The 25,495-nt window shown below is 38.6% G+C and overlaps 1 protein-coding gene and 1 long non-coding RNA gene across 4 annotated transcripts in view; both read right to left on the reverse strand.

Moving 5' to 3' along the window:
* LOC129731059 (mucin-2) overlaps nt 1–25,495 on the reverse strand; it is a 154,087-nt gene that overhangs the window by 79,431 nt on the left and 49,161 nt on the right. The gene's annotated exons all lie outside the window — the stretch shown is intronic.
* LOC129731060 (uncharacterized) lies at nt 13,000–14,560 on the reverse strand. 3 transcript variants are annotated; one of them, XR_008728968.1, is made up of 4 exons: nt 14,411–14,560; nt 13,982–14,296; nt 13,850–13,925; nt 13,000–13,252 (listed from the first exon to the last, which is right to left on the reverse strand). It is a non-coding gene; the product is annotated as an uncharacterized LOC129731060 (long non-coding RNA). The 3 variants fall into 3 exon arrangements; XR_008728967.1 differs by having other exon boundaries at nt 13,812–13,925; XR_008728966.1 differs by having other exon boundaries at nt 13,788–13,925.

Consider the following 25,495-nt stretch of genomic DNA (forward strand, 5'->3'; position numbering starts at 1 on the left):
GAGCTTTATGACAAACTTCTGACCAAATAAATGGGGTGTGTTATCATGGATGACGAAACCTACATAAAACTGGACTATAAGACTCTGCCATGACCGCAATTTTATACATCATCGAAGGGAAAGGATGTCCCTGGACCAGTGAAAGCCATTTACACCGAAAAATTCGGCAAGAAGGTAATGGTTTGGCAGGCCATTTGTGAATGTGGGAAAATATCTCGTCCATTTATTACGAATGACACAATGAATGGTAAAATTTACGTGAAAGAGTGTTTGCAGAAAAGGTTGTTACCCATGGTTTAGCAGCATAACAATCCTCCAATATTTTGGCCCGATCTTGCTTCCTGCCATTACTCTAAGGATGCACTAGGGTGGTATAAATAATGTCACATGTGTCCCAAAAGAGATGAATCCTCCAAACTACCCTGAAATTCGCCCTATTGAAACTTTTTGGGTTTTGACCAAGGCAATGTTGAGGAAATATGTCAAACCAGCGGACAATGTTGAAAAATTTAAAAAAGATTGGCTTAAAGTGGTGAAAATGGTCGGAGAACACACTGTGCAAAAGCTTATGAGTAGTGTTAAGAGAAAAGTTAGAGAACTCGCGTATCCTACAAAAATAATCCCAACTTGAATTGAAACTGGAAAGAAAACACTTATTATCTATATTTCAGAATAAAATGACCTGAAAAATCCTGTATTTTTTGTTTTATTGAGGAAAGAAGATGTATTTATAGTTTTCGGAACAGTCTATAATTTACATAGAATTCTGGTAGAGATAGAATTCTGGTAGAAATGGTTTTTAAGAGCTCTGGTTCTCCCTAAGCAGTTCCTGCAGCTCGTGGTTCACGCGCCTTCCCCATTCTACGTCGTTTATGAGTACTTCTCTGTTGATAGTCCGCGGCACCGTTCGAAAACGCCAAGACTGAACGCCCTCCGCAAGAAGTGTTGTTGTCTCAATTCCCAAGCCATGGTGTGGCTTTTACTGTACGTATGAGTACGTCTACTTGATCCATGGCTGTAGCTCGCCTCCTGATCGATCCGCCTTACCCCCTGTGCACTTCTCCTAACCCACTCACCTCGTCTCATTCCTGACGGATTGGTTTCAAGTAATATCTTCACCAGATAGTCGTTCGACAATTCTTACGTCATGCCCAGCCCACCACAACCGGCAAATCCTACCATCGTGGGCAATAGATGGCTCCCCAAGAAGCTTCTGCAGTTCGTGGTTCATTCGCCATATCCACGTTTCATTCTCCATCTGCAATCCACCCAATATGGTACGCAACACCTTGTAACAGGTGAAGATGCTGATAAGTCAAGAGTGCCGCGATTTACGCGAATAAATATTTAAATAATGAGAGAAAGGCTCAAGTAAACCTTGAATTAGTTAAAAGCGGTACTCTCAGAAATCAGAAGTCGACGAGATGCACCTAGTCGCCATCAGGAGACACACTTCGTAAAACGACCACGGGGGCGGAGGCGAAAAAACCTCTGGAAATGGGGGCGGAACTAATGGGTGAACCGGTGGAGAGCGCCAAAAATCAACCGCTAACAATCGTTTGGATTTCACTAATCGACAAAAACTCGAGTTGAAAAGTTGAACAGTGAACGAATTCGAATTAAGATAAAATCGACAGTGCGACTATTGTTTGCTGAAAGTTAAAAAAAAGTTTAAAGCTGAGATAAAACAGAAAAAGAGACGTTGGGAATTGAAGTGAAAGCATCGTGAAACAAGTGACTGGTCAATCAGGTGCGTTCTTAAAGAAAACCAGCCTCCAACCGACGCCCAAACACAATTTTGTAATCCCCACCTCCCTCAATATGCCCTCAGTATCTCATATTTCTGTGTGAAAGCTGCTAAAACCCAGCCCTTTAACCTGGATAGTTATCCCTACTGGAGTTAGCCAGTTCCTCAGAGCACTACGACAAACTGGAACACCGGGAAGGCGAGCGGCAACGGACTTTAGGCGGTGGCAAAACTAGGAAGGAGAGCGTGAGCAGACGTCGAAGAAGGGGCCCCGAATGCAAAGAAAGTGAAGAGATGAGGTAGGAGATAGATACTAAGGAAGTGGGAGTGACAGACTAAACAAAAGAGTTGTTTGAGACGAAGTTCAAGTGTTTAATTTGACCAACATACGAGAGCCGACCCTAAGGCGGTGTAGAAGGGAGCATTGCTCAGCATTGTTGGCTCTACCGGCCCCCTAGTTACAACCTTCCACTCGAAGGCCACTGGGGCACGTTCGTCCTCCACAAGCATAGATTATGTTTCATGGCCGTATAGGACTACCAGTCTCATCAGTGCCCTGTAGAAGAGCCTCCCAGGTTCCTGTCATGGTTCGGAAAACGGGACGCCAAGCATTTCATGGGAGCCCGAGCTACTTAGCCACGAGCGTAAGGGTGACACAACTGAACCTGAACCACCGCTACGTGGCCCAACAGCTTCTATATCAAGCAGCCTTTAAATCGTTGTCGGACATAGCCATCGTATCGAAGCTCTACCGTATCTCTCTTGGAAACAGTAACTGGTTGCGAATAAGTCCAGAACGGCGGTCATATGGACGACGAGCAGGTTCCCGGTACAGGAGGTTGTGTGACCCTCAAACGAAGGAGACGCTGTTGCCAAGGTAAACAGAAAGTTCTACTACAGTTGCTACGCTCTGCCAAGTTGGTTTATCCAAAGGTTCGCTCAGATGGTCGATCTCGCAACCATGGAGCTGACGGGCCTTACGCCGTTGGTGGTGGCGAGTGACTTCAACGCTTGGGCTGTTGAGTGGAAAAGTCACTGTACGAATTAGAGGGGTCAAATCTTATTGGAAGCGTTGGCAAAGCTCAACCTCGATCTAACCAACGTCGGGACCAAAAGTACATTCAGCTGAAATGTTGCGGAGTTGATCATAGACGTGAGGTTCTCCAGCCCAGAACTGATCACGAACTGGCGAGTAGACGACGACTAACCAAAGCGATCACCAGTCGGTTCACGTGAGGCGGCAAGCGAAAGGTAGAGCCAATATTCCAACCGTCGGGGAAGGCATTTCGATACCGTTGGCTCCTTCCAAGTGCGGGCATGTGACGCCACCATGCCTAGGACACGCCATCCTAGCCAGCGGTTACTGGTGCAATAGCGGACCTCCGCAGTGTGTGTCTCCGTGCAAGACGGAGGATGGAACGCGCGCAAACCGAGGAACTTAGAGTAAAGCGCCGTGCAGCATTCGAGTCTGCAAGAACGATGCTAAAGAGTGCGAAAAAAGCAAGCAAGGTGGCCTGCTTCGATAGGTTATGTGCGAGTGCCAATACGAATCCGTGGGGTGACGGTCGGATGCGCTGGCGCCTACAGAGCGATCACCAGCGATGCTGGAGCGTTTCATCGAGGGACTCTTTCCACGCACGGTGGTCGGAAAGAACTGAAATCAGGGCGAAGTTAATAACTACTAAGGGTTGCCTCCTGAAACTATTGGCCAACTTGTGGTCATGACTATGTGGTTCAAAAATTCACAACTAGGACTTCTCGAGGAAGCAAAATAGAAGGATAATCTAAAAAAAGTTTGTAGAGAATAGTATCAAGAGAAACTCTTCTTTGCATATGAAGTTAGTACTTGATGTATTTTTTTTAAATTTAGCAATCAATCTTAAAAACATGATTTACGGCTACTTATAGCATGTTGAAGAAGAAAACCAGGTCCAGGTATATCAAACAAAGTTAAAGTATGCGTAACGGCTATTAATATTTAGGTAGTTTGAATTTTAATTTTATAAGTGGCGTTCTAAGCTAACATTGCTTGCTAAGAATGGCCGCTTGCGCGTCGCACGCTCGTTTCTGTTTTTGGTATTGTGAACGATTAGGCGAAAATTGCCCAGAAAACTTTTTTGTTCCTGTATCTATGAATACGAGGGAATGGTTTAGTCTTTGAATGAGCGCGGGTATCGGCGGGGATACCATTTGAAACTCTGCATAAAGTTGGAGTGCCAAGTATTTTATTATACTTATTCTATAGAGGGCTTATTTTCATGAAACAACTCTAAAAATGATATCTGAAGTTGTTAGAATGCTAGAGTAAGGTTATATAATCTTTTCGACACTATTCCCAAGTAACCAAAAGTTCGGATAAAAGTAGATTTCATAGACTAATCAGCCAATCTAACGAATAGAATAGAATTCTATTCAGCTCAATTTTCAAGTAATTAAGCGTACTTTCAAGTTCGCATTTGTCAATCATTTCCTGAAGAAATCTAGATTAGAAGAATAATACCTGGCTTCATTTATTATTATAAATTTCATAATATTTTTGCAACTTACTACACAAGCTTTGAACTCGGGACCTCCCTCTTTGAAGGCTAGATTCATACCACTACTTCGTTCCCGCTATATGAGATCAGCATCGATTTTACTCGATGTGCTGATTTCTCTTCGTTGCCTACACGTTCATAGCCAGGAACATACCGGGTCTCTCTTTCAGCTTGAAAGTTCAGATAAAGTACAGGCGGAGCCTCATGCGAACTAGAAAGTTCAGAAAAGGCTGACGCGGAACTTTTTCTGAACTTTCAAGCTCAGAACAAGTACACGCGGAACGCAATGTGAACTTAAGTATGACAGTTCTCTAGTTTGTTTTGATATTGATGCAGTTTGTTGGTAATGTAATTGGAAAAGGTTGTGTACGCAATATTTTCCTTCCAAAAGTCTATTAAAAAAATTTTCTGGTAAGCAGTAAATACAAATTATGACAAATGTTCAAAATCGATTCAATTTTTTCCGATCAATAGATTTGCTGTTTGTCGTAGTCGAAACGAACCGTTGGCGACATAGGAAACTCTCGGTGGTGCCAGAGAAATGGATTCGGACCTCCAAAACGGCAACATCCTGCTGTGGCCGAACGTAAAACAAACCAAACATTTGGACAAAATGCACAGGAATGAAAGCATCACGCGCAAACAAGTGTCTAACGGGAATCCACAGCTTACATCCAGTTTATTCTTTCTGTTGATCTGCACATTCCTGGGAATCTGAATTCATAATTCATTACTTGCAAGGTAACAAAAGAAAGTGTTAAGATAGGGAAAGCCTTTAAACGTTCTAATATTACCTATTGGAATTATAGCTTTGTTTTCCTTCTGCCGTTTATTTAGATTAAAAAAAATCCGATGATAATAAAATAAACCACTCTTTTATTGTTTGTAAAAAACTCATTTTTCATCACTAATCAGTCAAAACTCAACATGAACTTTAAAGTGGAAATAAAGTACGACATAGACTTCTCCTGAACTTTCGTGCTGATTAAAAGTACGAATAAAATGCTAACCGAACTTCAATTTTCGGCGGCTTTGAGGTGCACGTGTGAACTTTATGTGAACTTAAAGGTTCCAATGAAGAGGAACAAGCAACTCCTTCTGAACTTTCATGCGGATTAGAAGTACGGATAAAATGCTAATCGAACTTTAATTTCCGAGGGTTGCGAAGTTCACGTGTGAACTTTATGTGAACTTTAAGGTTCCAAAGAAGAGTAGTAAGCAGCTTCTACTGAACTTTTGTGCTGATTAGAAGTACGGATAAAATGCTAACCGAACTTTAATTTCCGTTGGTTTTTAAGTTCACTTGTGAACTTTAAGGTTCCAAAAAAGAGGAACAAGCAGCTTCTCATGAACTTGCAAGTTGCTTTCAGGTGTTGACAGTACTTTATTTAGAATGAAGTTCGGCAAGAAAGTTCCACGAAACCAGATCTGAACCTTATGTGAACTTCTAAGTTCGCTTGTTAAGTGAAATTCGAACTTCTGGTTGCTTGGGTTGTAACATTCATTACTACTCCTGCATTCTGTAATAAATCACTTAGGTAAACAACGTGAAAATCGAGAAGTCGTGAGTGCACAAGAAGCCTACTTTCTCAACTATGTAAAGTGTATGACAATAATAATAATCCAAACATTCTGATGATTTTTCACTAGCTTAAACCCTGCAGATATGATTCCCGAAGAAGGCTTGCTCAATGCACTAAGTTGATAAATTGACTTTTTTCCGACTAATTGCAGTTCCAGACCACTGTGCCACGCCTCGAGCCAGAACCGCCAGGGGACCTATCGGCATATAGGCCTCTCTACCTGCTGGACACTGCGAGGAATATCCTCAACAGACTGGTGAGATACATGTAGGGTGTAAACAATCTGGCAAGTAACCAATCCGGCTTCCGGCAGGGCAGGTCCACGCTGGATGCTATCCTCTGCGTCACCAAGACGGCGGAGGTAGCACTTCAGCGCAAGGTAAGCGGAATACGCTATTGCGCAATCGCCACTCTCGACGTGAAGAACGCGCTCAATAGCGCTAGCTAGGACTCCTTTGCGCTCGCGCTCAGGAGCATCCATATACCGGTGTCGCTGTACAAGATTCTGGAAAACTACGTCCAGAATTGAATATTCGTTTACAACACGGAGGAGGGTCAGAAGTGCGTCCCAATCACCGCGGGAGTTTCGCAAGGTTCCATCCTGAGCCCGGTGTTGTGGAATGTCCTGTATGACGAACTTAAGTTCCCTGCAGGGGTTGTGATCGCTGGCTCTGCAGACGACATAACGCTAGAGGTTTACGTTGAGTCGATCGAGGAGGTCGAGTTGACGGCCACACACTATATACGCGAGGTCGAGGACTGGATGCGCTCCAGATAACTGGAGCTATGGCATCATAAGACGGAGGTGACGGGTATGAACAACCATAAATCGGAGCAACAGACAGTGGTCAGAGTCGAAAAATACACCATGCCCTCAAAACGATCTCTGAAGTTCTTGGAGGTAATGGTTGACAACAAGCTCACGTCCGGTAGCCACGTCGACTACGCATGTAGGAGAGCCTCATCGGCTATTGCAGCACTATCTCGTATGATGTCCAATAGCTCAGTGGTTTATGGCAGCAAGCGAAGACTTCTTGCCAGTGTGGTTTCGTTCATACTTAGGTATGGTGGGCCAGTGTGGTCCGGAGCGTTAGATACTAACAGCTCCGCGGTGAACTGAATGTACCTACAGGCTTATTTGGTACGGTGTCATACGATTATGCCGGAGAAATCCGGTTGGGAGGTGCCATGGTGAAGTGAACTTCCACCTGATGCAGATCCTGTCAGGCAATGGTTGCTTCAGGCAATATCTGCACAGGTTCGGACACGCGGAGTTCCCCGTGTGTCCTGAGTGCGTGGAGCCGGAAGAGACTGCTTTGCATGTCTTCTTCGTATGTCCTCGTTTCGTACGGGCGAGGAGCGACATGATGGCTGTGAGCGGGTCTGGCACTACTCCGGACACCCTAGTCCGCATCCAGATCGTCCTGGAGCTGCAAGTGGTAGCTAACTGCCAGTTTTCAGGTGGTTACCTTTGAGGTATAAGAGTGAAGAGAGTGCATGAAGCACAAAAAGCCACTTTCCTGCGAAATACTCAGCCGTCTTTCCGAGAATATAAGGGCTAAAGACTAGAGGGGTTACGGTGGGTTCGGTTGAATCGTGTGAATCATAACATCCTTCTACGAAAGCTGGATAAACTAGGGCCTTCTGCCGTGTTTGTGAAATGGTTTCAATCATACCTGACTGGTAGATCTGTATGTGCTAGTATTGGGTCGTCCCATCCTGAACCATTTAGAGCTTCTTCTGAAGTACCGCATGGAAGCGATCTGAGCCCACTTTTGTTATTACTCTTCAACAAAGACGTTGCTGCTACATTACCTCGAGATACATGGTTCTTTTTTTTTTGTTTTTGTTCATTTATAAGTGTATCATCTGACATAAAGTTCGAATGAAATTTAAGATAACCGTTTAAAGGAACTATACTTAGCTATTGTATGTTTAAAAATATGACTAGGCTCGCCAAATTCAAAATGATGTCCAACAATCGTGAAAGCTCTCACACAAAAAGCAACAGGTACATAAAAACCAAAGTTCGTACGATTGTATTTGTTCATAAGCATCAAAGTGCGTGAGATGCACGAAAATGCATCAAGGATATAAAAAAGAACAGCAACTTCGGGGAATCCAGTACGTTTTGCAGACGATGAGAAATTATTCATGACTATAGCCTACCTTGGTGACTGCCTGAAAGTACAACAGTTGCTTGATGCCTTCGGTGATTGGAGCAACCGTTCTCTTCACTCTATGCGTAGACAAATGATATGTTTTTACCTGGAAAGCTACAACCAATCAACTTTCCATACAGGTTGTCTAGGTAAGCGGCCAGTATTATGCGATCAGATTGATGTAAGAGAGGTTCAACAAGACTACAACAGATCTGTTCGATTTCAAAACGTTTTTGAGTCGCCCAAGGATCCGCTGAAGATATTTTTTGTTAATTGTCGTTTAATTCCAAAAACATTGTCAGATGAAACTTCTAATATAACATAACATAACAACATAACATATCCCAAGTAACAATTTAAGTTGTATTGCACTCTTTTAGCGGTTTTCATGACCAATTTCGTAAAACTGCTTTTAAAACTAACAGCACCATCAAAACCTCCTGATAACCGCTATAAATTTGCTACACAGCTAAGTGGCCCACACTTGGAAAGGTTATCAAAGCAATTATAAGAATAACAATAAATCCGCTTTAAAACCAACTGAAAGTTTGTTCGCATTTTTTTAGCTGTTAGCATTACCGCTTTAAGAATGGCATCAAGTTCAAGCAGACTTATTGCGCTTCGCTACTAGCCGCAATAAGCTCAATCCAACTTTTCATTGCTTGACAGCAACCACAATAAATTAGTTTGTTATGCTGTTCCACACAAACCATAACAGCCAGTATAATTTCATTTCCATATGGGAATCTCTTGTAGAAAAAATCCCATGCATTTGTGTTGGTGATAATCGTGAAATTCAATTTGAAATAACGCCATTAATTAATAAAAGATGTTATGTAAATTGGGACTTTAGAGCAGTTTCACCAGTTCTCAAGGATATGCGCATAAAGTTTTGTCGAGTATTTTTGGAAAATAGACGCATAAAATTGATGCGCTCTTGAAATAGTACAGGTTTACAAAAAAAAATCCAGGATTGGAAAAATGTATTCGATTCGATCATCTCAGTTTTCCAGAAAATAAATGTATTTGTATTCTCTCATATGGAAATAGATCAAAATTAACGTTGGGTGTTACATTTCAGTATTAGTTAAATACAAAAAGGGGTTTTAATTTCAAGGTCATAAAAAGTTCCAATGGTATCAATATGGCGCGGCAGGTAAATTATTGGTACACTGTAAAAAAATGTCACGATTACTTCAAGTGTTTTTGCACTTAACTCAATTCGTTACATCCCAGTAAAAGTGATTTAGTGTTGATTTCTCGATGATTAACACTTTCCAATGAAATAATCTTGCGTTGAAAACTGTTTAATGAAAATCACCATCGTATTAAAATAAATATCTCTTGTATTATCACCTCTGTTCAAATCAATTGAATTACAGCTGCAATTCCAACTGACAAACGTTAAAACCATAAAGCGAAACAAAAATAGTGACGATGGCGAACGGCGCATGCATTACATTTACCCATAGATCAAAAATTTATTTGAGCCCAAGTTTTATTGAATTCTTCAAATTAAAATAACAATAAAACTACTTTTTTACATATCCTGAAATCGGTTGCATCGATACAGTTACAGGAAGCATTTCTGGGATAATCTTGTTATTAAATTAAAAATCAAAATAAAAAGAAGACTTTTGAATTTATTGTGAATTTATATAATTACCGACAACTGACCGACATTCCGTATCTCAACATAAGCATATCAACAAAGAAGAACATAACAACAGAAAATAAAGTGATTTGCTGTTGATTTCATAGTTATTTGCATTAATATATTTCGAAAGAAAATATCGAAAATTAATATATTTTGATTCAACTCTGAAATGTTAGGCAAGTAGTGCAAATTCAACAACAAATCACTTTACTCCGACGTGATTGTTATTTACAGTGTATTACTCATAGCTTCAATAAGTTTAGTTGGCCGAGGTTTCCACCACAGACAAATGAACATGACACTCGACCACATCTTCCACACGCTTTAACAATTATGTTTTTTTTTTTTTTTTTTTTTGTCTATATTTTTGAGGCTTTCAGCCGGCGGCTGGTTCACCTCATGCAATTATGTAGTTTGAGTTTTTCCTTCACTTTGATTTGGCCGAAAAAGTCAGTTGTTTGGAGACGACGGAAAATCCTACCAGAACGACAGCTGGGAAACCGCAGTTGTGTGCTGAAGCGTGAGTTTATTTATTATGCCGAAGCTTAGCAGGAACAAGAGTTTATGAAATCGAACACTGAAATAGAAGTGGATGAGCAACCGAAGGCAAGAAAAGGCTGGTCGAAGGCAAATTGTAACAAAACCGTTCAATACGCAGACCAGAATTTCTCTGGAGCAGCTTGGGAGAAATAGTTAGCAAAGACTTGTAGTGTCGTTCCATAGAAGCTGTCCGAGGTGACTAAAAAGCCAAAAAAGATGAACTAAAAGAGAAGTAGGTTGTTAATATGTCTTTTTGTGATTTTTAATATATGTTTAAATCTTAACCTAAGAGCTAAATAGTATGAAGTAAGGGAATAAATACTGTATTTGGTGTGTCGTCTACTGGAATGGGTATCATTTTACACTTGATATCACATAAATCATAGTACTTTACATTTGTTTCTGAACGCAGCGAACGATAAATATATAGCACATTCGATCGAATAGGGGTCGCGAAAAATGAATCCAGGTGCTTCAAGCAATTGCCTTTGATTTTTGTTTTTTCATTTCTGTTCTTAACGACGAAATTCATCGCAACGACCTCGTGCGATTTAGTCAAAAACCATTGGTTTACAAAATTTTTACACAATGAAAAATTTTTAAATTCTATTTGTCCATAAGCTCTCGCTTCGTTATCGAGGAATAATTCATTGTCATCAACATCAAAATCCGTTAGTTCCTTTCTCAGTGAAGGTGGTAAATTAGTTTCGTTTTCGCTCAAATTAACATTTTTTGAAATCTTATTTAGTTCACTGAGTCGCTTTGCTATTTGCGAAAGTGGATTCCTTCCTGATCTGATCAAGTTCTTAATTTGGAATAATTTATTCTCGAAAGGATACGTACTGAATCTTGACAAAATTCCAAACCGTTTGACGTCGTCAATCAAATGGGACAAATTGTGAACATTACTTGAAACGTAATCTTCTCCATATATATCTTTGAAGTGATCATGAAAGTGCATGAGCAGCATGTCAGCCAAATCCAGTAGGTGAGTATAACTCTCTGAGGAACAAATAGTTATGGCACAAAAAAAGAAAGAAAATGCTCATAAACCTCCGAAGAGAGGATTGGTTTAAGTACCACTATCGAGACATAGTTCAGGAAGGTACGAAACTCGAGACCTTTCCAATGCCCTATGCAATCCACTCCTCGAAGTGCTCGATGAATCTCATATGGCATTCTTAGCTGCAACAGTCTTTTGGAGAGATTAACTGTAACATTAGCGGGCCACTTTGTGTTGTAGCTTCCAAATTTGCCATCCCGCCATCCCAGCAAGAGCTTCTTCATGATACCCAAATCTATAAGGTGAAGAGAGTCTCCAACTGCAAAATCTTTTCTCATGTCTATGTTGAGCCTCAACAGCGGGGAATCATTTTTGTGATGACTACCATACTTTTTATTTCGAAAGTCCCAATCTGTTCTTGGAGGACATCTTGCTCGAGGGAAGTAATTAGTATGAGAAACGTAAGAGTATTCTCCGGTTGTGGTACATTTTTGACATCCATTTTGCGCATTGAAATAGGCAGTTCCTAAAATTACATTACGAATAAAATGTATACCCAAAACTACCTGTTAATTACCTTTTATGAAAGCTCTTGCTGGGGAATCACATACAAAACCTTTAATTGCCACTGACACTTTATGACCATTAACGATGATTCCATCTTTGCACACTATCTCCATATCATCAACAAATGGTGTCAAAAAGTTCACGACGCATGCGGGTTTTTGTTTGCCAGCATAAATACCAACGATCATAGGCTCAACTTGGGGGAATTCGTCAATATTTATTAAAATTGGCCAGAATTCGTCCTTTGAACTTTTGTATACTGGCAAACCATCGATATTGACTTTCACAGAGATAGTTAACGGTTCAGTGATTTCCGGAAGCATTCTATCGATGCAGGTTTCGATGCCTTGGTGCCAATATTGTCCGTTATCCATTTGAACAAGCTTCACAGTTTGTACCGTTTTCAATAATGTTCTCGGATCGCGTGGCAAGATGTCAGATAAACGTGTGTTTAAAATCGTCAGCAGCTCTTTCAATGCGGTTTGGCGAATGTTGTATTTAACTGCCCACGACTGTAAATCTGTTAAAAGACGCATGTTGGCAAATGTTTCATCTTCTAACTCCGGTTCAGCAAAGTCTCCCTCGTTGGATATGGTATAGTTGGTTGATGTATCTGTACAATCTGAGGATGGTTTAATCCGACTCGATGATGAGCACTCTGGAGTTATCTCATCCACAGAAAACTCTGGGGTTGTTTTCTGGCTGGAACTGTCAGTGAAGGATTTCAGCGGAATATTTTTCTTATACAGCTGCGGATTTACATTATTTATTTTGTTGAAATTTTTCTTTACACTTCGCTTAAAACTGCCAGAGGTCTTAATTCGTTTCCACGCATCCATTTTTGTATACAGCAAATGTGTTCGAACTTTGTACCTATTACAATCTTATGAGAGATTTTCCACAACCAAATTGCTAATTTTTGGATTTTAAATAGCCACAATAAGATCAGTTTCTAGGTTTTGTAACAGTATGATATGTCGATTTTATAAGAGTCGTGTTGGCTGTAATAAAACCACTAATAAAGCAAAGAAGCATTCGCATCTGTTGGTTTAATTACATGTTTCATTGACTCATTTTTTTAAAGTGTTATTGAATGCTACAAGTATTTCTTACGGCCTACCTCTTTTGGTAGCGAGGCGGACCGTCATAAGACCTACATCGTCATAGAACTACATCGAAGGGTTCCGAGAAAACACACACGGACTCCGTTTGCTGTGGGATAAATTGATGAACGAAATTTGTTTTGAAGAACTATGCGGGACGTTTCTCAAGACTGCCTCGAGAATAGCTTCTCAGAGTCCAGAAGACGTTGCGGTCGAAACGATGCCCCAAATGCCCACCAGTATGGAGCTGCATTCAAATACGCTGCCATTTCGGCTAGTGAGAAAATTGCAGAAGGAACTAATTGTGAAGCAGATGACTCACAACTATTGCTACAGAATGACGAAAGAATTACCTGAGAAATTTCGCTATCAATTTCAGCATATCGAAACGAAGACAAATTACTACTATTCCGAAGAACTAAACGGTCTTATTTACATAACTGGAGCTGCAGCTTCGAAAATCAACCACCAAAAGTGCCGTAAACAGTTATTAGCAGAACGAGGTGCAATCGACCGTGATGAGGAATTATATCTGTTTGCTAAACTAAAGGGAGCCTCGCACTACCCCAGCACAAAACTTCGGTTTGTTGGTTTTTTCAGCGTTTAGGCAAAAGTGTGATAAGTTTCTTTATCAGAACAGAAGAAATGTTAAAGCTAGACTTAAGCAGTATACAACAGTCTATGAACAGTTCGATTTCTATTGCTGCGAAAAGTGTTTCCATATAATCATTGACAAAATTTTTAATACCCCCATAAATTGTTTTCTAAGAAAAGTTAAAATTACCCTGAAGGCAGCTGCAAAGTGAAGAACCAAACAATATGGAAAGCGCAATCGTGAAGCTCTTCGAATGAAATTGCCTCTAAAGCTACGTATTAAATCGATGTGACCATTCACTTTATTTTTACAATTACTTGATTTTTCAATAAAGAAATGGTTTTTAGACATTTACATTTACACTGACACATCCCGGTGTATTTCATCAATGTTGTCCCAAAAAACCGATTTCATTCGACGATTTCTGAAAACTGAAAAAATAACATTGAATATTCTCGGAGAAATTGTGTAACAGAAAGTCACAAACCTAGTTTTTTTGTGCAATGATAACGGAAAACGAACATGCCTTTTTCCTTACGTTTGCAGCTATCACCGGTCATGACTTAATTGATAGGTAATTGTTCACATTTAACATTTTTTGCCGGGTCACTTTTTTCCCTCCGAACTCCTTACGTTTTCATCACTGCACCCGGACAGGATTTGATTGATAGACGATTGTTCATTGCTTATTCACTTATTTCTCTCTTATTTACTTATTTCTCTCGGAACTCCTTACGTTTTCATCACGGCGCATCTCATTAGTATTGCCCTGAAACAATCGAATCCATCCGATTTCTGAAAACTGAAGAAAAAAAATATATTGAATGTACAGATAATTGATTAGGTAATCTAGGAAAAATAGTGTAACAGAGAGTCACTACATTTTCCTGAAAAGGTTCGCGTAGAACAAACATACCTCTTTTTTCACGTTTGCAGCTATTGCCGGACAGGATTTTACTGATAGACGATTGTTCATTGTTTATTTAAATACTTTTTCACTTTTTTTTCCTCCAAACTCAGTTGACAGTTATCGTGCCCCGTGCTGCCAAAACAGCAGATAAGGGGTATGACTGCCAGAAAAGCTGAAAGATTATCTTTTGGGGAATATGTCTGGTAGGTGTCGTACCTGTTATTCTAAACCACGTAGTATCACGAACTTGATTAACAAATCGAATATTTGTTGATATTGAACGATGCGATGTCATGCTTATTTACTACACACAATTGAATCCACTTTTCTGAACAACCGGATCTTTGAGAAACCTGAATAAAATTAGCTAAATTTCTAGAATCAATCGTAAATTTGTCTTCTTCATTAACAGAAAAAAAAACAGTGAAACAAAAATACATTGATAATTTTTTCAGCACGGCTGGCACCCACTAGCAAAAAAAATCCACAGTGTGTCAAAGCAAAACAACCAATCAGATGGCTGTTAATTTGACAGCGTGATATTTGGTTCTCGTTGCACATAAAAAAAAGTTACAAGTTGTCCACCCTTCTCTTAGAACCAGGGATACCAGATTAGCAGATTTTTTTTTATTTCTATTTTTATATTTAATATATTTCTAAATATAAATATATAGATATAGATATATATTTTTCCGTCTGTGGACATATTATTTCCGAGTTATCTTACATTTGCGCTGATTGTTATTAAGTGTGCAGAGTATTTTTGTAGACTTTTATCGTAGCAACCTTAATTTTTTTCAAATTTAAAGTCAACATTTGCTGAATTTTTATAAACACATTTGGCATCTTTGGAATAAACTTTGAAAACAAAATAGGAGTTATTATATTTAGAATTCACGTAAATATTTTATCAAAATGCCGTTTAAAATTGTTCAAACAATTGAAAGTAACGAGTTGTGCTTGTGTGTTGTTCCATCGCGCTGGGAAAATGAAGGAACTTTATTTTGGCCAAAAAAATCAGTTGTTTGGAGATTGTGCCACGATGAAAATTCTCAGCCTAGTGAAAACTGGGAGAAAATTAGTTGTGTATTGAAGCGCGAATTTAATACATATGCTGAAGCACAGCAGGAATTGGATTATATGGAACTGAACACTGAGACTGAAATGGATGAGCAACCTGAAGCAAAAAAGGTTTGTCGAAGGAATGCCCCAACATCCATTGAAAAAGATTTTAATGATCTTGTCACTGATCCACAAGAATTGGAAACCGTTACGGTAAGCTACATCGAATGATATTAGAATTGTTTTATTTATCGAATAGCTTTATTCGCATTGCAGGTAATTTCAGGAGAACAAATTGCTTTACCCAATGTTGATGTATCGGAAGATGAACAAAGCGCCATGGAAGAAAATATCACTGAGGCGCATTTAACAGAAATTGAAATAAATGAGATTATTCCAGAAGCTTCACTGACGGCAATTGTTACGAACCAGGTTCTCATGCATAATAACATACTTAAGATAATGATAAGCTTAGCAAAACTGACTGCTTCTATTGAAGTTCTTAACCAAAAAGTTTTGTCAATGGAAAAGAATTATCAAACAGAGCCACATGCTTCAACCAAAGACGTGATGATTAAGAAAGTTGACTCCATTGAAGATCTAGACCGTTTGGAAGCAGAACTGAGGGACGAAAATAACATGGAGCGATATATTTCGAAATTAAGCGCTATTTGTGGAAAAACTGGCAAATCCGATGGAGTCACCAGCGCATATCGGCTGATTGATCATCTAGTGACTCGCGAGATAACGAACAAATGTTCCTGGACGGGCTTAGCTCGGGATATCGATCTGCCAAGCAGTTCTAAAGAACCATGTGCAGGTACACCCAAAATTCCATTGAAGTTTACGCAAAGTTCCGAGAAATGTTTTTGAGAGTTGTTAGGCTAGCAGACCAGGATTTCTCCGAAGCCGATTGTGAGAAATTTTTGAAGGGAATTATGAAAAACAGCAAACAGAGGTTGACCGGAAAGGTTGTATCGACGCATAAAAACCGACCGAAGAATTTGAAATACGGAGACAAGAAAAATGAGCTAAAATAGAAGAAGTATGTTGATATGCGATTTTTTGTGATTTTTAATATATATTTTTTTAATTCTTAACCTAACTTAAATGGTATGAAACGAAGGAATAAAAACTGTATTTGTTGTATCGTCAACTGGAACGGGTATCATTTCACACTTCATATCACACAAATCGTATTATTAAATCGTTGTTTCTGAACGCAGCGAGCGATACATATAAATTTCTGGAATCTGTTTGTCCATAAGCTCTTCTTTCGCTATCGAGAAATAATTCCTTTTCTCTGACATTAAAATCAGGTGATTGTCGTTTCATAGAATCTGGTTGTTGTTTTTATCGAACCTAAACACGTTCCGAACTCCTGAGATCCTGAAATTGTTTTCTGGCTGGAACTTGCTGTGGAGGATTTCAATGGAACATTTTTCATAACTTTTCCAATATTTGTTATTTCCATTATCCTTATATTAATTCTTTTGTTAAAATTTCTCTTCACACTTCATTTAAAGCTGCCAGAAATCTTTATTCGTTTCCGCGAATCCATGTTTGTTTACAAATTTGACAAATTGAAACTGAACACTTATTACAATCTTATGAGATATTTTCCATAGCCAACTTGCTATTTTCAATTTTGAAATGACTGCATTAAAACCGGTTTTATAACGGTTGGCTATGTCGATTTTATAAGACTCGCGCTAGCTGTAATGAAACCGCTATTAAAGCAAAAAAACATACGCGCTTGCTGGTTTTGTTATTGGTTTTATAAAAGTTTTATTGACAGCTTTAAGTGTTTCTTACGGTCCGTTCTTTTAGGTAAGAAGGCTGACCGCCTTAAGATCGTTGGTAATAGCCGTTACCGCAATAAAACCGTTAAGAAAATTGGATAAGGGCAAATAGCTATGAAATTGTTACTTGGGATGTCATATGCTTTCAGCTCATCTCGAGGTATAACCAAAAATATCATATCAAGAAGACTTTGCCTGAGATTGAGCGTAAATTTTGGCAGCGCAGTCTTTTGAGTAAAAGTGGAACTGACGATGCGAATGCAAGCCAAACGCACAGGCTGGACCACCACTTACACACACTCTGTTTTCCCAACGATGTAATTAGCAGCACTTTTATAGCAAACTTCCACCTTTCATAGATGGAGTGCGCTGTTTGATTTGACGCCTGCCATTTATATGGGATCGGTTCAGAGATGCCAGTCTTCTTGATATGATGTTTTTTGTATAATGCTGGCCAGTCGTCGTATGCTCGAAGCATGGCTCGGGAGAAATAGCTAGTGTTAGTAGGATCGTAGTGCTAGCCCCGCAATTGTCTTTTTCACTAACGTTGGGCCGTGAAGTCTGTTTATAACCAAACAAAGGATAAAAAATTTCAAAAATTAAACACTGAAATTTAAACAAAAATTCAAACGTTGACCGAAACAACTATTTTTCTTTGTTTCCTTCTTGTTTATGCGGACTGCGCAAAATTTATCAGTTTCCTTTCCAATAAGTACAAGTTCATCAATTATTCTAAAATATTTCTGTAACTGAATGTGGACACTTCGTGTCATCCCGTTAGGCTATTTGGTCGGCGTGCGACCAGACCGAACCAAGCGCCATTTTCTTAAAAAATGAGTTATTAGCACCACTGGATGTGCAAAATGATGATCTATGTTCCATTAAAGAATGAAATCATTTGAACAGTTCATAGGCGTGTTATAGTAAAAAATCTCTGTTGGACTTTGTAAAAAGAACGAAATTGCGTTCGACCAGAGTGAACCATAAACACAGACATGGTATCTAAATAAAGTGATTGTTTGTGATTTAAAAGCTAACTTTGCGATTTATTTCATGAGTAACGGTTTTTTCCGCTTCGGACAGCTCGGTAATACGACTGTCATCAGAATTAGATAAATAAACAGCCAGGTGGTTTTCGTAGAGCCGAATGGGCACATCACTTTTTTTCAAGATCTTATTGAGCCAGACCGAACCAAGTGCATTTTATTTCCATTTGATATTTTTCAAATAATAATTAATTTTTTTCTTGTAACAAACGTCAGGACTAGGTCAATATATGTTAAATCAATAAAATTAGACGATACCCGCTTCAAAATACCACAGCTTTTCATGTTGATACTATATCAACACTTAGCACCTGGTGCGCTTTGGCACCAGGAAATAGAGCAACAGAAATAAAGCTTTGCTTGTCTATCAGCTGTATAATTTCTGATACAGATTGGACCAAGAGATAAAGCAGCGTTTATATTTATGTATTACGTTTGACTAGTGAGAAAAATTAGCTTGTTTAATAGACAAGTTGATATGTTATAGTAAATACGTTTGACCAGACCGAACTGAAGACCAACTTTCAAAATTTTTGTTCGACCAGAGTGAACTGAGTGCATAGGTGTCAAAAATAAAAACCAAATATTTTATCATTTATTACTATTTTTCGTGTATTTATGATAAAAGGACATTCATCAAACCCTGTTCATTACATGTTTGCATTGAATTAAAGATAAGTTCAAACACGATTAAATTATGGGTGGTCAAACTTCAAATGCTAATTACTCAAAACAATGTGTTTGGCGCTTGGCTCGGTCTGGTCGCACGCCGACCATTTAGCATTAAATCCATATTAACAATTAATTTCTATCGAAATAATTTAAGTATGAAAAGGTTAAACTTAATCTATAGCCTCAAGTAACGATCGAAGCCGTCGACGGTGTAAACGTTTAATAAAACGTACCATGCGCACTTTCACACATTTATCACCATCAAAGATCTTGCAGGTCGCGAACGAGGCATGTGAACGTTTTGTGTGCGTTATAAATATCCAACAAATTTTGACGTCGACGCGACCCAGCGGCAAAGGATGAAGACTGATGGCTTTTGAAAGCTTAACCTCAGTTGAAGTGACGGAACAGAAGGCGGCGCAGTAAGTCGTCGCCGTCTTCGGCATCTACAGCGAAGGCGTCGATTTCGTTCTGATTCGCATACTTTTATGCGAGTTTAACGACAACGAAAATAGATGATCAAGCACAGTAACGGTGACAGGTAATACTGCTCACGGTTGGTGGCCAACAGCGCTGCTTGCGAACTTTCCTCTAATGAGTTGTCTTGTTTAATTAACCGCTTTGCAAAACATCTATTCTTATGAGAATGATTCTGTCAATCCTGGGGTAAAGTTGAAGCACGCTTCATCATGAAGCATGGAATCATTTTCTGAAGATTTACGCAATATCCCTTTTGTAACAAAATTGAACAACACATCATCGATATGTTTATCCAATCAAGTCAGATAGTGCACTAAGCAAAGACTTGTAACTTACAGTCAAGTTTCACTGGCAAAATCCAGAAGCAACCGAGACTATGATGAGACTAGACAACGTTTGTAAAAAATTCTTCAAACAACAGAGCAAAACCCCAGACAACCGTTTTTTTTTCACTATCTGTATAAAAAACGAACATATTATTCGCAGTTTGCTAAATATAAAAAGTCATTAGTAGCCGTCTTAGGCCCGGGCCAGCATGATATCCTTGTCGTGACCTCTGTCAAGATTTTTGCGTTTTAGATTCATCGGCTAACCGTTCAGCAGAGTTTGATACTGTCGCAACTTCTTCATTGATTAAGTAATTATAGTTATGAGTTATTGTAAATAAAACATTCGAATTGCACATTTCAATTATAGCGCCCAAGCTAGAAAACGTTTCTCATGATTTACGGCGTGAACCGAAAAACGTGAGCACTAGCAGAGCAGATAAAGCAATATTGCCATAAAATTGGCGAGAGGTTTGCTCATAGAAACTGTTATGATAGACTATAAAAAGAAGATGATCCGATTGTCAGCCTAATGCAAAATAAATAACTGAAACATAATCAGAAACAAATTTCCATTTAAAACGGTTTTTGTTTACTTTCACGGTTTGTCCTCGGTGTGCATTTTAGCGCATCAGATTTGACACTTTAAACCTTAGGCTATCACTATACGGTCAGTCCCACCAGGCAGCAAAAAGTGAAGGACCTAGCGAGTACTGAGACGAAACTGAAATAAGATGAACGATTCACGATTTGACGATGCCGGTTTTCCTTGCTCATGACGGAATTAATCATCATTAGTCTCGCGATTGTCGAAGAATCTGTCGCGAATGAAGAGCCGTAAATATTTGTCTCTGTCTGAGCTGAAGCCCGAAATGTGGCAAAATAAATGATAAATCGCTGCCAATTACCGGCAATCTGTGTCAAGACTCATCCCAACGATATGATAAGTGGTCGAACAGGATTAAAAAACTCAAATAAAAAAAATCATTCTACTGACACAGTTATCCTTTAAGTACGAACTGCTGCTGACCACAATATAATGCCACTTACACCTGTATAGAACAATTGTATCATGAACCAAGATGACAAGCAAGTTTAATAAATCAAGTATAAATGATTTCGCACCAGCTCGACTGAAGGCCTGGCCCTTTCAGAATTTAATGAGGCTATGTGGGTGTGTAGGCCTGTACATACTATATTGTGTTTCTCGGAAATTTTCACGTAAGAAACACTTATTACCGCGAGGTAATATGAGCCAATCTCTAGCTATACCATTTTTACCGAAATAGTTTAAAAAATGTTATTTTTGACCGGAAAAGTTGCCAGATAAAAAAGCAAGTTTAGTTATTAAACACTTATCACCCCGAGGTAATATGAAATTGTTGCAAAACAATCGACACCAAAATTGGGATTTTTCCAAAGTGACACTAGATAAATACTTCTTCCATCCTTGAGCAAACTATGCGATGATTGTGTCCGAATTTGTGCTTTTTCGTGGTCACTTTATATGAAATGACTTATATGTAATTGGAAATGAGTTGGTAAATGGCTAGGCAGTGCGTACCATCGTGTACTTGCACGCATAATATATACCCCATTGTGGTCCGTTGCATCTTGCCTAGCAACTCCTATCCCTCTACCGGTGACACCCCAACAGCCCTAAATACGTTAGCCGTATGGACGGTTGCCATGCGTACGATAGCCATAAGCGACGTTAGCCATAATATTATTTTCGCATATGGATGTTAGCCATAATATACGATAGCCATAATGTATGTATGCCATAATTCTTTTATTATTGAAAAACTTTATATTTTTCTCCTGCTCAGAAAACATTTGCCATTAGGTAATTATAGGTGTTAAGACATGATTGATTGACTGTTGTCCTGCATAACATGGATAAAAGATGATTATATATTTCAAGCACGTTGTATATCTCTTAGATTTTTCTAACGCAGAATTTTTCACGATTTTCACGATGTAAAAGGGGAAATAAAATTGCCAACACAGTAACTACGATTATGCAATGTTAAACAATTGAAAGTTATAACAGTTTATATAGTACATAACACTCTGGGATAATCAATTTCACCAGCACAAAGAATTTTTTATATTGGAAATTTCATTTAGCAGTTGAAAATATTTTTCCTTCGTACAAAAATGATTCATTATTTTATTTGTCATAATATTCTATTCTAAATTATTCGAATATTATATATCGCCATAATATGTTCTAAACTCTTCTTATTCTAGTATTTAATAATAGTTTCCTAAATATATAATGTGTTTAATCAGTATTATTTCATAATTATTGTTTTCGGAGCCTAGGACTAAAGCAAGTCCATGTACATAACTTGCTAAATCGTAATTTTCGAAATTTTTATTTAATTCGCTCATCTTTTAGCTGCTGATATGATTTCCGCTATTGGTCATCGATTTTTGATATGAAGGACGAGATGAATCCTTTGGTATATTTTTTTTCATCGATTATACAGAGAAATTGGTTTGGTTACCCGGAGTCATGTTTTTTTCTTCCAATATTGGATTTTGTTTATATCCGTAATGTTTGCCTTTTTGTCGATTTTGTCTAGAAATGCCAAAGTTCAAACAATATTTTGTGGCATATGCTGCGTAGTAAACTCAAGGCATAAAGAAAAGTGAAATGATTGACTCATCTCATTTTATTTTTTTTTTTATATTTGACAAACATCGACATACAGTCGCTAGATAATTTTTATATTTTATGTCGGTATATTTACTATGTACAATATTCGTTTTATCAACACAATGACGATTCTCGACGAAAAAAATGAAAAAATATTATTGAAAAATCCGGAGACTTTGTTTATCCGAAGTGGAATATTTTTCAAAACTCTGTACCTATTTTGATTTCGTTGACGTTCCACGATGCACGAATAAATAAGATTTTTGAAAATAAATGACATCAATGTGCCAGATGCTTCAGCTTCAATGATATTGTAAACATTTGGGATATTGGTAGTATGAACAACAGCCAGAGCTTGATTTTTTTGTATGTCTAGTACACAGGTCCATTTTTGATAAATTCATCAATCAAGTTTTGCTGCTGAATGAATTTGTTTAGATTTTTACTCAGATAGAAAACAGACAGAGTATTTCTTTAACTTTTATAAAGTTATAATTCGTACAATATGCTTGATTGATCTGATTTATTTTTTGCTAACTCTGCATCCCGATTCGCCTTGCATAGCCTTGTGATTTTTTATACGAAAGAACTGCTTAGAAACTACTTGCTAAATTCCTAAAAAGGCGGTAAACATCAAATTAAATAAATCATTTGCATTACCGTGTTTATTACATTTGAACCCTATAGTAGGACATTCTAGAGAATACAACCAAAATAATTTCAGTAAATAACATCAACAGTTATAGGGTCACTTGCCAGCAAAAGCAGCAGATTATCAGAACATTAACGCTCAATTGAACTCTTTATTGGGACTTTCATTCGACCAGCCTCTTATTTTAAAAAATATATAGACAATATTTATTACACAGTACCAACGAATGAAATTTACTACTAAGACATATTAAAACATATAACGGTTTCTAGCACATAAAGAGATAAACATACACAATTTCACACCATTAATAATGCACAATACAGAATCGTTTTAAACCATGTAAATTTGTTCATTGAGTTGATATAAACTTAAAGCTGTTAATATAACTATGCATTCAAATTTACTTTACTTATGTGCATGTAAACAAGTATAAATTTACGATAATTTTTTTTGCCGTGTAGTGCGAAAGTAACCTTCCTTAATTGCTTGCAGCACACAACAACAATTGAAACAAATACACAATGTACAGTTAGCAATAATTTTAACTATTATTGCGGTTGTTCATCCTATGTTTTGATGAGTTATTCCAATGTTGTCACCGCGCTGCGATGACATTGAAGTACATGATTAACAATAGCTAGTATTCTAATTGAAAAATTATCTGTGAAACACTCGCGGCCTTCGGCCGACTCGATTGTCCGAGGTGAATGCTGTCCTTACTCGCTATCGCTCTTTCGGACGTAAACTAGGAGATAGCCCCTAGTGGTGAGTAAGCCTAGGAAACCAGTAGATCAGTTGTTTGTATGCGAGAGGTCGCCGCTTCCGACGGCGGGTCGGCGGCCGGCTCAGACTGCGGAAACCTCGGCGGCTTTGGGCCGCCTTGGTTCCTTGCCCTCGACGATGCGTCTTCGCCGCATGGATATACTGTTGAACTATTTTCAAAACAAATACTAGGGTGCCAATGAACACCGTCTTTTCAAATTTTGTTTTCTCGAAAAATGTCCCTAAGCAAAATTTCAATTCAGTCGGAATTCAGGAAGTAGAGCCTCATGGTCAAAAACGCACAGTTCATGAAATGTTCGTAATCGAAAATTCTTCTATGCTGAATGTCCTAAAAATGCATGAAATGCCGAGAACTGGTATCAACCCAAAAAAAATGAAGAAGAGAAAATTGACTTTCTGAAACATAGAAAATTTTCGAGCTGAGAGCGTCTTCCAGCTGACAGAGTTCATAAAGTCTGAATTTTCATCATGTATCGCTAAGTTGCGTTGAAAGACCCTCTTATTTGATCATTTGATTCTTCAATTGCTAAAAAATAGATACTTTTATATCTGTCGAACAAAGAAAAGTGTGTAACATATAATTTTCATTTAATCGTGGGCTTCAAATAACTCGCTACCACTTCAATAATTGATAAGAGATTTTTCACAGCGCATTTCACCTTTTCTTACAAGTTTCATGCGTACATTACACTACAGTAGAGTCGAATGCAAGATGATAGTTGAACTGAATTTTATAAGAAGGGTAAGAAAGAATAAAGAGATATTCCAACCTTAAAAGTATCGCTGTAGTCTACTTTCGTAGCTCTTCGCAATAAGCCGAAACATTAAGCAAAATTATGACTATCGTCTATTATGGCTAACATACATTATGGCTTTCGTCTATTATGGCCAACGTACTGTATGGCTATCATTTTCCTCTACCTCCTCGTGGTATCAGCCGCGATACGAGTAACCAACTGAAGATTATAGTAAACAACCCATGGTGGGACCTCGATCATATGCTGACAATGAAGGGGGAGGGGAGCTGACTATAGTCACTGTATATTTTACTAATCTGGCGGAGTGGATTCGGGAACCAATTTAAACTATCAAAACGGGAACCAGTCAATGAAGTAGGGAAATGATGTATAGACCGGTGGTAGGACATCACAACCTACACACCAACCCGAACGACAACAGCCAACGACATCAACTTCACAGTTTTTCGAGGCCTGGTAATTGGAAGCAATGTTTTTTCACGCAAAGATATCCACAAAGCCACCTGAAGATCACCTGACCACCGAACAACAAATCTAATTAACCGCGTGTCCTCCAGGGTGCGGATATAGGCTCAAACCACCACCTAGTAGTAGTACATGAGCACTCGAGTAGGTAAGTTTAAAGTATATATTACCACTAATAAAACACATTGCTTTTAGCAAATCGTTAAGCAATTTTCGTCAGCGCAAAATTTATCACATCCTAACAGCTACAATGCAGCAACTACCGTTGCATAACGTTGATTAACGCCGCCTACAAAGTTCTCGCTCAAATTCTACTCCGCCGTCTTTCTCCTCTAGCAAATAGATTCAAAGGGCACAAGCACGCGATACTACGGACC

The sequence above is a fragment of the Wyeomyia smithii genome, chromosome 3, assembly GCF_029784165.1.
Source record: "Wyeomyia smithii strain HCP4-BCI-WySm-NY-G18 chromosome 3, ASM2978416v1, whole genome shotgun sequence".
NCBI lineage: Eukaryota > Metazoa > Arthropoda > Insecta > Diptera > Culicidae > Wyeomyia > Wyeomyia smithii.